This window comes from Hyla sarda, unplaced genomic scaffold, assembly GCF_029499605.1.
Source record: "Hyla sarda isolate aHylSar1 unplaced genomic scaffold, aHylSar1.hap1 scaffold_862, whole genome shotgun sequence".
In the NCBI taxonomy this organism is placed as follows: domain Eukaryota; kingdom Metazoa; phylum Chordata; class Amphibia; order Anura; family Hylidae; genus Hyla; species Hyla sarda.
In genome coordinates, this window is record NW_026610890.1 from 23,852 (window position 1) to 38,674 (window position 14,823).

The 14,823-nt window shown below is 44.1% G+C and overlaps 1 pseudogene; it reads right to left on the bottom strand.

Moving 5' to 3' along the window:
* Nucleotides 1-2,644: 2,644 nt before the first annotated feature.
* Nucleotides 2,645-14,823, bottom strand: part of LOC130348028 (zinc finger protein 271-like) — a 91,069-nt pseudogene continuing 78,890 nt past the window's right edge.

Sequence of the window (14,823 nt, forward strand, 5' to 3'; positions counted from 1 at the left end):
CTGGCTTGGTCCCTGCTGCCCTGGATCCGAACTTTCCTGACAGTGCGAAGCGGCACTTGGGTGGAGGAACATCCTTCCCGGCTACACTACCCTCCGGGAGCCCGGCGAAACAGAGACAGCACCTGCAGGGAGAAGAAGATCTCCCCCCTGACACTGAGGTGAGCGACTCCTTATATGCAGTGGTGGACTGCCTGGCTAACCAGACCTCCTCTGATGCTCCGGTGACAGAGTTAACACTTAAGAATATGCTGGTGGCCCTGCATCATTCCATTAATTGTGATGTACACTTGTTGAACCCAGTGAAACGGGACCTGGCTGAAGTGCAGTCTAGGATATTGCACGTTGAGACAAAGATGGGGGAACTGGTGCCCTCTCATAATGAACTGGTGGATGCTCATTACAAGCTAGAAGATGAAGTATCCTCTATTAAAGCAAAGATTGCCGACCTCGAAGACTGGTCACGCCGGAATAATGTTAAATTCTGAGGTATTCCTGGGACTGTACCACCTTCTGCGCTCAAACAGTATTTGCTGGACTTTATTCAATTAGTCCTCCCACATTGTACCCCTATTGATCTGACCATAGACAGGGCTCACAGGGTCCCTAGACCGAAGCACTTATCCGAGGATGTACCGCGTGATGTCTTGGCAAGGATTCACTATTTTCACGTTAAAGAAGAACTAATGGCGGCTGCTCGAAAATCTCCGCCCTTGCCTGACAAATTTCGCAATGTTCTGCTGTTCACCGACCTGTCTGCTACGACTCTTCAACAGAGGCACCTTCTTGCTCCTATCACCACAGTGTTGCGTGAGGAAAACATCATGTACAAGTGGGGGTTCCCGGTACGCCTCCTTGTTCAAAGGGACAATACTATGCATGTTATCCGTAATTTGGAAGAGGGCTCCAGATTGCTGTTGAAGTGGAATCTACCCCTTCCTAAGGACCCTGCCTTTCTGGGCTCCCGCACATGTTCCTCAGGACTGGAAAGTAGTGGGATCTGCTACTTGAGGGCTCGGCGGGTTCAGTGCCGACCTGATTGAGTGTCCTCTTCGGTGCAAGTGAACTGTGCTCCTACCCTTTTTGGTACCATCTGCTCAATGTGGCAGGTTTTCCAAACTTTGGACTTGCTGTTTCATTCCATGTTGTTTTTGTTATGTCTTTTCTCACCTTGTTCCTTTTCAGGTAGACCATCATCTCCTTATCCTTTAGTATTTGAGAATCCCTCACCTGCTAATGTCGGGTATGCTTCATATGCTGATGCATTTTATATTCTGATATCATGGTTTTGATGTTTATTTCCATTAATGTGAATGGGCTTAATTGGGATTCATTGTGGAGGGAGGCTAAGAAGTTGAGGTGCGATATACTCTGTGCCCAAGAGACGCATTCATTAGTGAGTGATTCCTGCAGACTCACAAATCGGTTCTTCCCCCAAATATTTCAAGCTCATGCCCCTAAGAAAGTATGTGGTGTTATGGTGGCTCTTAAAAATACTGTAGCTTTTCAATTAGTGGACTCCTATGCTGACCCGAAGGGTCGTTTTCTCATTGTGGTGGCTTATCTCAACAACATTCTCTACACCATAGTCACATTATATGCCCCTAACCACGGCCAAATTAGTTTAATCCGTAAAGTGTTGCGCAGGGTGGAGAAGATGGGGAAGGGGAGAGTGGTGATTTGTGGGGATTTTAATGCGGTGGCTGACAAGGAGTGGGACTGCACCGGGATCACATGTACACTCGTCTGACCTTAGAGAGGTTATCTCTTCATCCTCTTTCTATGATATATGGAGGGCTATGCATCCCTCAGTGAGGGACTACTCCCACCTCTCCTCTGCCCACAATAGTTACGCCAGATTAGATATGTTCTTAGTCGACAAAGCAGTTTTACTAGATACAGCCATAGAACTTAATACATGGTCAGACCACTCGCCCATCACTATGTCGATTAAGGAACAGGGCCGCCTCCCTCTCACATACCTATGGCGCACAAATTTATTCTTGCTTAACCATGCTACACATAACAATACACTATTGAGAGATTTGAGTTTTTCCACATTCATGCTAATGACCCCTCTTGCATTCATACAATCTGGAATGCCCACAAGGCCTTCATTAGGGGGTCCTTTATTAAACTTGGAGCCAGAGTTAAGAGGGAACAGGAAAAAGCTATGACCTCCTGGCTTTCTGAAATGACCTCCTTGCTTTCTGAGATCAAGCAGGCAGAACTTACTAACCAACAGATACCTTCCCCTGTTACTATAGATAAGCTGAAGGCTCTGAGGACCTCTCTACAGGAACTCTTATTCATAGATTATGAGAAGAGGGCAAGGAAACTCAGGGCTTCGTATGACATGAACTCGGATAAGGCGGGGAGGCTATTGGCCTCTAGGCTCAAGGCCAAACATTGTAAATCCTTGTCCATCCCATATTTGTGGGATCCGGCACACCGAGGGAAATTGACTGACCTCAGAGCAATAGCTAACAGATTTAAAGAAATTTTGACATGAAACAGGTTTCTCAAATTTTGAACTGGGAACTTTTTTTGCACCGATGGTTTGAACTAAAGTCTCTATATTCATAATGAGATGGGGGCGGGGACAACACTGACGCGTTACATTCCCTATACACAACGTCAGGGACAATATTACATTTATTATCAGTCCAGTGTGCGGAGATGAATATAAGAATAAATAATAAGAAAGAAAACTTCTTAAAAATTAATAACAAGTTTGGAGATGAAGCATATATTGTATAAATATATATGAGTATGTATTACTGTCAACTATCCTATGTACTTGGTTAATATATAGATGTGTGAGTTCTTTTATGTTTAATAAGATGTGATTGCTGAGTAAAACATTTCCCACACTTAGAACATGAAAATGGCTTCTTCCCTGTGGGAGTTCTTTGATGTTTAACAAGATTTGATTTCCCAGTAGAACATTTACCACATTCTGCACATTAAAATGGCTTCTCCCCTGTGTGAGTTCTTTGATGTTGAACAAGATTTGATTTCCCAGTATAACATTTCCCACATTCGGAACATGAAAATGGCTTCTCCCCTGTGTGAGTTCTTTGATGTACAGCAAGAATTGATTTCAGGATAAAACATTTCCCACATTCTGAGCATGAAAATGGCTTCTCCCCTGTGTGAGTTCTTTGATGTCCGATAAGACTTAATTTCCGAGTAAAACATTTCCCACATTGTAAACATGAAAATGGCTTCTCTTCTGTGTGAATTATTTGATGTTTAACAAGATTTGCTTGCTGAGTAAAACATTTCCCACATTCTGAACATGAAAATGGCTTCTCTCCTGTGTGAATTCTTTGATGTTTAACAAGATTTGATTGCTGAGTAAAACATTTACCACATTCTGAACATGAAAATGGCTTCTCTCCTGTGTGAGTTCTTTGATGTTGAACAATAATTGATTTCAGAGCAAAACATTTCCCACATTCTGAACATGAAAATGGCTTCTCTCCTGTGTGAGCTATTTGATGTTGAATAAGATTTGATTTCGTATTAAAACATTTCTCACATTCTGAACATGAAAATGGCTTCTCCCCTGTGTGAGTTCTTTTATGTTGAACAAGATGTGATTTAGAAGTAAAAGATTTTTCACATTCTGAACATGAAAATGGCTTCTTTCCTCTTTGAGCTCTTTTATCTTTAACACCTCTTCTGTGACCTTTATTTTGCTGAACATCCTGTGATGACTGAGAAGACAGGACCTGTATATAAGGATGAGATGACAGATCTTGGCTGTGAAGGGCTGAGGGTGTATCTGGGATAATGGAATGTTCTTCATATGTATCTTGTGTGATATCATCATCTGCTTTATAATCTGAAGATATAAGATTCTCCTCTGATCTCCTGGTACAAGAATCTGCAGAGAATAACAGATTTTATTATCAGTATTAACCCTTTAACAACACAGGACATTTAAGCTTTTGTGTTTTCATTTTTTCCTCATAGCAATAACATTTTATTTTTCCATCTACACTGGTAGATCCTGCTCTGACTGAGTCTAGCTGAAGCTGGGTCTTTATTCTAAAGTGTGGTATTATTAAGTGTTACATTTGAGAAGTTTTATACGCAGAAGTTCATGTGCTAAGTATACTGTGGATCATTGTTTTCCAAACAGGGTGTCTCCAGCGGTTGCATAGCCCTTGCATTTTTTTTTTCCTCCTGTCTGTAGCACACCTGGGGGAGGGGTTAATTGATTAACTGACATCTGAGAAGTTTTATAAGCAGGAGTTTAGAAAGCAGGAGTTGTAAGCAGGACCCACTGTAACTGTAAGTATTACACTCCGTTGATAAAAGTAGTTTTTCTTAATAGTTAATAACAGCTGTTTGTCACCAAGGATATGGACAGCAGGATTGGAGGTTTTCTTCAGTGCACATTGTGCCACATGTATACATCTCTGGAGCAGCAGCTTCAGGGTGAATACCGCTGTGACAAATGTCAGCATGTTGCCCACCTGGAAGCTCGTATTAGAGATCTAGAGGAGCAAAATGCAACATTGAGGGCGATTGACAATCTTACAGAGCAAGCAGTTAGTGGGGTAGAAATGGAGGTTGGAGAAACTAGCCAGGAGGCCCAAGTAGGGAGCTGGGTTAATGTAGTTAGAGGGACTGGAAAGGGGGCAAGGAAAAGGAAGGTCACTTCTGCTTCTGATCTCCCAAGTAAAATTGCCAAGTTGGGCGATGATGCGAGGGCCTCAGTATCAGAGATGGCAACCCTAGTGGATACTGTTCTCCCTAATAGCCGGGGGAACAGCTCAACTAGTAGTGTGGGGGATGGTAACACAGGTAGGCCAAGACAGTTAGTTGTGGTAGGGGACTCTATAATCAGGAAGACGGATAGAATAATTTGTCGCCAAGACCACCTCAACCGAATGGTTTGCTGTCTCCCTGGTGCCAGGGTTCAGCATGTGGTGGAAAGGGTGGACAAATTACTAGGGGGGGCTGGGGATGACCCAGCTGTCGTGGTCCATGTGGGAACCAACGACAGAATACATGGTAGGTGGAGGTCCTTGAAGAATAATTACAAGGAACTAGGTGCCAAGCTGAAGGGAAGGACCTCTAAGGTTGTGTTCTCTGGAATACTTCCTGTGCCATGCGCATCGCAGGAAAGACAGCGGGAGCTTAGGGAGTTAAATGCATGGCTTAAGTCGTGGTGTGAGGGGGAAGGGTTTGGGTTTTTAGAGCACTGGGCTGACTTTTCATTGGGGTACAAACTCTATTCTACGGATAATTTGCACCTGAATGGAAGGGGGTCTGCTGTGCTGGGGGAGAGAATCCTGGAAGGGGTGGCTGAGTATTTAAACTAGGTGAGTGGGGGGAGGATAATAAAGCAAAGAAAGCAGACAGTGGGATGGATAGGTTAGAGAGGGGTCAGGACATAATGGTGGGTGGAGAGGAGTCCTGTGGGGGGAGGTTAAGAACAGTGGATAAGGAGATTCATGCGTTACAAACCAGCTGTAAAAATAAATGTAGCCCGAAAAATTGTAATCCCAATAATTCAAAAAATTCCATTAGCCCCAATAACTCAATAACTACAATAAGCTCCATTAACTCAAAAAATCCCATTAGCCCCAATAACTTAAATAACAACGTTAGACGCAATAACGCAAAAAATCCCATTAGCCCCAATAACTTAAATAGTACAATTAGCCCTTATAACTCAAATAATAACATTAACCCCAATAACTCTGAAAATCCCATTAGTGAGACTATATGTGTAAAACTTAATGGAAATGTAAAGTGTATGTTCACAAATGCCAGAAGCCTAGCAAATAAAATGGGGGAGCTTGAGGCCTTGATACTGGAGGAACATATTGATATAGTTGGGGTCACTGAGACATGGCTGGACTCCTCGCATGACTGGGCTGTCAATCTGCAGGGGTTTACATTGTTTCGCAAGGATAGAATGAACAGAAAAGGTGGTGGAGTCTGTCTGTATGTAAGAAGTGGTATGAAAGTCAGTGTGAACGATGCCATAGTGTGTGATGATTCTGAGGAGGTGGAATCACTGTGGGTAGAATTACAAAAGGAGGGAAATACTGAAAAAATAATATTTGGTGTAATTTACAGACCCCCTAATATCACTGAAGAGATAGAAGGTCGGCTGTATAAACAAATAGAGAGGGCCGCCCGGGCAGGTACAGTGGTAATAATGGGAGATTTTAACTATCCAGATATAGATTGGGGCCGGGGGTTGGCTAAAACTACAAAGGGGAGAAAATTCCTAAATTTATTGCAGGATAATTTTATGGGCCAGTTTGTGGAGGACCCAACAAGAAGTGATGCCTTGTTGGATCTGATCATTTCCAACAACGCAGAGCTGGTTGGTAATGTAACTGTGCGGGAAAACCTTGGTAATAGCGACCACAATATAGTTACTTTTCACTTAAAATGTAGAAAACAAAGACAGACGGGGAAAGCAAAAACATATAACTTTAAAAAGGCAAATTTCCCTGCGCTGAGGGCTGCACTACAGGACATAGACTGGGGGGAGGTGTTCTCAAATACTGATACAGAAGGTAAATGGGACATCTTTAAATCAACTCTAAATAACTATACAGCTAAATATATACCAAAGGGGAACAAATATAAACGATTAAAACTAAATCCTACATGGCTGACAAATGAGGTTAAAAGAGCAATAAACAACAAAAAAATAGCCTTCAAAAAATACAAATCTGATGGGTCAGCTATAACATTTAAACAGTACAAGGAGCTTAATAAAATCTGTAAAAATGTAATAAAAACAGCAAAAATTCAAAATGAGAGACAGGTGGCCAAAGAAAGCAAAACTAATCCTAAATATTTTTTTAGATATATAAATACAAAAAAACCAAGGGCAGAGCATGTAGGACCCCTTAATAATGATAATGGGGAGGTTGTCACAGGCGATCAAGAGAAGGCGGAGCTACTGAATGGGTTCTTTAGTTCTGTATACACTATGGAAGAAGGAGCTGACATTGGCCAGGTCAGTGCTGGTAACACATCATGTACAGGTCAGTGCTGGTAACACATCATATAATGTATTGAACTGGCTTAATGTAGAGATGGTACAAGGTAAGTTAAGTAAAGTAAATGTAAGCAAATCTCCAGGGCCGGATGGACTACACCCAAGAGTTCTTAGAGAGGTAAGTTCAGTAATATCTGTACCCTTGTTCATGATATTTAGAGATTCTCTGGTGTCTGGTATTGTACCAAGGGACTGGCGCAAGGCTAATGTGGTACCAATCTTCAAGAAGGGCTCTAGGTCTTCGCCAGGCAATTATAGACCGGTAAGTCTAACGTGCATTGTGGGTAAATTGTTTGAAGGACTTATAAGGGATTACATACAGGAATACATAGGGGATAATAGTATTATAAGTGATAGCCAGCATGGGTTTACTAAGGATAGAAGTTGTCAAACCAATCTAATTTGCTTTTATGAAGAGGTGAGTAGAAGCCTTGACAGAGGAATGGCTGTGGATATAGTGTTTCTGGATTTTGCTAAAGCATTTGATACTGTCCCTCACAGACATCTGACAGGTAAGTTAAGGTCATTGGGCTTGGAAACTTTAGTTTGTAACTGGATTGAACACTGGCTCATGGATCGTACCCAGAGAGTGGTGGTAAATGATTCGTACTCTGATTGGTCCCCGGTTATTAGTGGTGTACCCCAAGGTTCTGTACTGGGCCCGCTGTTGTTTAATTTATTTATCAATGATATAGAGGATGGTATTAACAGCTCTGTTTCTATCTTTGCAGATGACACCAAGCTTTGTAGCACGGTACAGTCTATAGAGGATGTGCATAGGTTACAAGATGACTTGGATAGACTAAGTGTCTGGGCATCCACTTGGCAAATGAGGTTCAATGTGGATAAATGTAAAGTTATGCATCTGGGTACTAATAACCTGCATGCATCGTATGTCTTAGGGGGGCTGTGTATATAGAGGGGGGGCTGTGTATATATAGAGGGGGGCTGTGTATATAGAGGGGGGGCTGTGTATATAGAGGGGGGGCTGTGTATATAGAGGGGGGCTGTGTATATAGAGGGGGGCTGTGTATACTAATAACCTGCATGCGTCGTATGTCTTAGGGGGGCTGTGTATATAGAGGGGAGGCTGTGTATATAGAGGGGGGGCTGTGTATATAGAGGGGGGCTGTGTATACTAATAACCTGCATGCGTCGTATGTCTTAGGGGGGATTAAACTGGCAGAGTCACTGGTAGAGAAGGATCTGGGTGTACTTGTAGATCACAGACTACAAAATAGCATGCAATGTCAGGCTGCTGCTTCCAAAGCCGGCAGGATATTGTCATGTATAAAAAGAGGCATGGACTCGAGGGACAGGGACATAATACTCCCCCTTTATAAAGCATTGGTACGGCCTCACCTGGAATATGCTGTTCAGTTTTGGTCGCCTGTTCATAAAAGGGACACTGCGGAGTTGGAAAGGGTGCAGAGACGCGCGACTAAACTAATATGGGGCATGGAACATCTTAGCTATGAGGAGCGATTAAAGGAGTTACAATTGTTTAGTCTTGAGAAGAGACGTTTAAGGGGGGATATGATAAACGTATATAAGTATATAAATGGCCCATACAAAAAATATGGAGAAAAACTGTTCCAGGTTAAACCCCCCCAAAGGACGAGGGGGCACTCCCTCCGTCTGGAGAAGAAAAGGTTTAGTCTAAAGGGGCGGCACGCCTTCTTTACCGTGAGGACTGTGAATTTATGGAACAGTCTACCTCAGGAACTGGTCACAGCAGGAACAATTAACAGCTTTAAAGCAGGGTTAGATACATTCCTGGAACAAAATAACATTAATGCTTATGCAGAATTATAAAACTACATCCCTTTCCCTTATCCCCTTACATCCTTCCCTTCAATCCCCTGGTTGGACTTGATGGACGTATGTCTTTTTTCAACCATACTAACTATGTAACTATGTAACTATGGGTTTAACCCCTTAGCGACCACGGATGCATATTTACGTCCATGGCCGGCTCCCAATCTGTGAAGCGCGCTCACAAGCTGAGCGCGCTTCATGACTGCTGGGACCTGGTTGCTATCAGCACCAGGACGCGCGGCTAATACCGGATATCACTGATCGGGCTGATGTGTGGTATTAACCCTTTAGTTAGTTGATCGCGGCATCTAAAATGGGAGAAATCCATACCGGCTAGCTTAGCGGAGCTGTTCGGGACCGCCGCGGTGAAATGGTGGTGTACCTAACAGCTGAGAGGACAGTGGGAGGTGTCTTACCTTCTTCCCGGCCGTCCGATCGGCGTATGATTGCTCCAAGCCTGAAATCCAGGCTTGAGCAATCAAGCGCAGAAAACAATGATCAATGAATTCCTATGGCAATGCATTGAACAGTGTATGCAATCTTATAGCCCCTAGAGGGGGCTATAAAACTGCATAAAAAAAGTAAAAAAATAATAATAATAAAGTTAATAGATTTAACCCCTTCCCTAATAGAAATTTTAATTACCACCCCCCTCCTTTTACCATTAAAAAAAATATATATACTGTTTTAATAAAGAACATAAGTGGCATCACCGCGTGCGTAAATGTCCGAACTATAAAAATATATTGTTAATTAAACTGCACGGTCAATGGCGTACACGTAAAAAAAAAAAAATCCAAAGCCAAAATAGCGTATTTTTGGTCACGTTTTATACCATAAAAAAAATTAATAAAAATCAAAAAGTCTGATCAAAATAAATATGATACCGATAAAAACTTCAGATCCCGGCACAAAAAATGATCTTTCAAACCGCCCCGTACGTGGAAAAATAAAAAAGTTATAGGGGTCAGAAGATGAGAATTTTAAACGTATACATTTTCCTGCATGTAGTTATGATTTTTTCCAGAAGTGCGACAAAATCAAACCTATATAAGTAGGGGATCATTTTAATCGTATGAACGTACAGAATAATGATAAGGGGTAATTTTTACCAAAAAAATTACTGTGTAGAAACTGAAGCCCCCATAATCTACAATTTTGTTCAATTTTGTTGTACAATGATATTTTTTCCTGTTTCGCTGTAGATTTTTGGGTAAAATGACTGATGTCATTACAAAGTAGAATTGGTGGCTAAAAAAAATAAATAAGCCCTCATATGGATTGTTTGGTGCAAAATTGAAAGGGTTATGATTTTTAAAATGTAAGGATGAAAAACGAAAGTGCCAAAACGGAAAAATGCTTGGTCCTTAAGGGGTTAAGAGCTTGTTTTTTTTGGGACCAATCTTACCAATCTAGCGCAATTTGTTAGTGTTCTTAATGCCAAGAAGAAAGGAGACACATAATAAAATGGGGAGAAGAAGAAGAGAGCCCACCTAGCCTGTCCTAGAGATAAACATTTGGCCGCAGGGAGGTAAATGAAGTGTTTGTGATCCATAAGAATTAGAATAGGTCCGGTAGTACCCACAGACAAGTGCGGCCACTCCTTGAGGGACAAATGATGGCCACTGAGGAAAGATTCCTGGTAAGAAAGCTATAAGGATAAAATGGTCTCTCTGGGGTAGGAAGGTGAGACACCTATTCTGTCTCAGACGCATCGTATGAACGGGAAAGCTGGGTTGTGGTGACCCAGGATGGGAGCTGTGGTGACGGCAGCTTTCAGGGTGGAAAACGTTTGTGACCTTCGTGGAATTCACATTTCTCCAGTTTGTAATACAGAACAATCTCTCGCAACGTAGCAATGCAGCTAAAGATTACAGCGCCGGAACTCTGCATATACTAAACGGATGTGAGTAAGTGACCCCTCTTTGTAAAGCTGTTTACCCCACTATAACCCCGTATATTGGCTTTAGTGTGGAGAACAAGGGGTCAGATTCTCTATAAGTTACTTTGGATAAGACTGTAATGTGATTGAGGCCCCTGCGATTGATACAGGGCCTCAACTCACCAATCCCAGGGGCCCTAACTCACCAATCCCAGGGGCCTCAACTCACCAATCCCAGGGGCCTCAACTCACCAATCCCAGGGGCCTCAACTCACCAATCCCAGAGGCCTCAACTCACCAATTCCAGGGGCCTCAACTCACCAATCCCAGGGGCCTCAACTCACCAATCCCAGGGGCCTCAACTCACCAATCCCAGGGGCCTCAACTCACCAATCCCAGGGGCCTCAACTCACCAATCCCAGGGGCCTCAATTGGATTTTGGATGAACCCCTGGGACAGTCCATCTGTAACATACTCCTCTATGGGTTGGTTCTCTGCCACAAACAGAGGGTAGACTCGGCCCTTTGGGGGTATAGCACCTGTTTGAGGCTCAATGGTACAATCATGGGGTCTGTGGGGAGGTAGTGCCCCCCCGCCTACATCTTATCAAACACATTGTGGTACTCCTGGCATACTTTAGGAAGAGAAGATCTTTGTCGTGTACAATTATACGACAGACCGAGGAGATACAAACCAACCAAACCGATCTATATATACAGGTAGAAGCAAACTGAGGGGACCAAGACAAACCACAGCTGTGACCCAGTCCAAACGAGGATTATGTCTCTGGAAACAAAGAACCGAGCACAACAGGATAATGCAGAGAGATAATCACCTGGAACTAGAGGGTCTCCTGGTAAAGTGCCCCCAACACCACAGACAAGGGAACTGTATCATGGATAAGGTGAGGGGGCTGTAAGGGTCTTCTAGAAATCACTCCCATGGCCAGAGGACCCAAAGCTGTAGTGGAATAGAGTTTTTGGCTACAAACACATCATCAAAATACCCATCAGCACTGGAGACCACGGGGACCTGCGTGACCACAGAGGAAATATACCATGATAGGATAATCCTAATCATAGCTTTGTCTTTGTGGAACTCTGGGGATGAAGAAAGCCCACCCAATATCTGTCCCTAGCAGGACCCCAAGTGTTTCCTCACCAGGTTTGGCATAATCCGAGCAAAGGGCCACAATAAAGACACATCCCCTCCCCCTACTATAATCCTTCTCCTCCACGGAAAGGGGGGTGGTCCTGAGCTGCATTGGTTTCACCCTTTCAGATGATCCAGGAGGCCACAATCTCATCTTGTATAATATCGGAGAGTCCACGAGAGAACGTGTCCACCAGCGCTTCCTTATCCCAGCACACTTCTGCTGCTACAATACACAACTCTATTGAATTCTTGGCCACAGTTCTCGTCCCCTGTTACATGGACATGAGCTGCTCTGCCGCAGAGGGAGAACGGACAGGGAGATGAAATGTCTCTGTAGTCGTAGATAATATGTTTATCAGTCTCCAAAGAGGATTCACCCGGGATAGAGCGTTATCAGTAAGGAGGGAGATCAGGAATCCTACCTTACTTCTATCATTAGGACAGGACTGCGGGACCATTTCCAGATAAATGCCCACTTGGTTCAGGGAGCCTCTACATTCATTAGGATCGCCCCCATAATGCTGGGGAAGCGGAGCAGATCCAGTAAACCCACAGGAGGCAATGGCTTCTATGGCAGCAGAAATAGTTGCCGGAGCAGGAGGGTAGGTGGCTGCCGGTTGAGGCACAGGAGGCTCTAGGGGAGACGTACGATTCTAAAGCGTCTGCATTACAAGTGCCAATTGCTCAATCCTCTGATCCTGCAGATCCATTATAGTGAAAATGTTTGGTGCTGGTGGATTGTCTGCATCATCCGGATTCATGGCCCTTGTGTAATGTCAGGAACCACAAAACCAGATGGAGATGATAGTGCAAAACAAATCACTTTTATTATAATAATGGAAAATACAAAAATAACAAACAATAGGAGAATCCAGGGACAGATACACAGAAAGGGATCAGGAGTTAAAAGTAGGTAATAAGGAAAAGCCCAAGTCAGGAGAATGGAAAGAAGTGTAGTCAGAAGTCAGGACCAGGATCAGTAACCAGAGTGGATGTCGGACAGGTCAGAGTCATCAAAATAAGGAACAACAGGATCATCCAGGAGATCAGAAACCACACAAGGGCAGAGCCTCACAGTGCTTAAGCAGATTAACCCCTTAAAGGACATCTGCAGCGTGATTAACACTTATCCCCTATCCACAGGATAGGGGATAAGTGTTTGATCGCGGGGGGTCCGACCGCTGGGACCCCCTGTGATCTCCTGTACGGGGCCGCGGCTGTCCCGTGCAGGGGGCGTTCCGGCCGCAGCATGATGTTGCAGCCGGCACGCCTCCTCCATACATCTCTATGGGAGAGGCAGGGAGGCAGCGTTCGTGCTGTAGAACTGTATGGGGACGGGGAGGAGACGGGGCGTCACCATCGACCTCTAGGTTGACACTACGTCACCATGAGCGCTAATGGCGGCGCCCCGTTAGGGAGATCTCAGGGGGGTCGGACCCCCCGCAATCAAACACTTATCCCCTATACTGTGGATAGGGGATAAGTGTCATACCACTGCAGTTGTCCTTTAAGGACCAAGACAATTAGGTCTGTACGCCCCTTATAGACCCGGCCTGTATTTTATATCGGGGGTGTCTGACATTATTAGAGAATAATTCTGGTAACGTTTTGCAAATCACGATAATTCTGACATTATTCTTTTTGTCACACGTCGTCTTTCATGTACATAGAAAAAGTAAGAAAATATCATTTGTAAGTTTTTTACAATGCAAAAAATAATAACGTTTTAAAAACTAGACCCCTCAAGGTATTTACTAGGGGGTACAGTGAGTATTTTAACACCATGGTTTTTTGGCAGGAATTATTACAAAGTCAGTGATAAAAATCCACAAATCCATCATTTGAGGGACATATTTCCTGTTCATCACTTCTGAAAAGTAGGAAATGCCCCCGATATGTTATGGAGCTGCTCGTCCCATGTTCGGTAATCCAACCCCCCCCGGCTTAGGACATATTTGGTACCATGGTCACATGGTGGGACCCAAAAGGAGAGGGGAGGAGAGGGGAGGAGAGAAGAGGAGAGGAGAGGGGAGGAGAGGGGAGGAGAGGGGAGGAGAGGGGAGGAGAGGGGAGGAGAGGGGAGGAGAGGAGAGGAGAGGGGAGGAGAGGGGAGGGGAGGAGAGAAGAGGGGAGGAGAGTGGAGGAGAGTGGAGGAGAGGGGAAGAGAGGGGAGGGGAGGAGAGCCATTAGGCTTTCAGGAAATCATTATACAAATTATAGGCTGCACTTCATCTTGTAAAGCTGCACCCCCAGAAGTGACCCCATTATATATACTGCACCCCCAGAAGTGACCCCATTATATATACTGCACCCCCAGAAGTGACCCCATTATATATACCGCACCCCCAGAAGTGACCCCATTATATATACCGCACCCCCAGAAGTGACCCCATTATATATACTGCACCCCCAGAAGTGACCCCATTATATATACTGCACCCCCAGAAGTGACCCAATTATATGCACCACACCCCCAGAAATTACCCCATTATATCTACCGCACCCCCACAAGTGACCCCATTATATATACTGCACCCCCACAAGTGACCCCATTATATATACAGAACCCCACAAGTGTATTGTCTGGACCAGGGAGCGCTCTGATTGGTCCTTGGTCTTCTAGCAGTGACGCGCGGCTGTCTGTGACAATTATAGTTCCTGATGGATATATCCGCCATGTTGTGGGAATAATCATCCGCTCATGGTGAATATATCCATCACTGGGCGTTTGGGTGATCGTCCCCATTCATACGGCATTTCTGCAGTATCGGTGTCCGCTGTCATGTCAGAAAATGTATACTGGACCCGTCTCATTCAGAAATGACTGGAGCTGCTACAGTATATGTCAGAATCATTATTATTGACGTGATGCTGACGGATACCTGTAACATAACGCTGAAACGCAGTATGAACGGGACGCAGTGTAGGG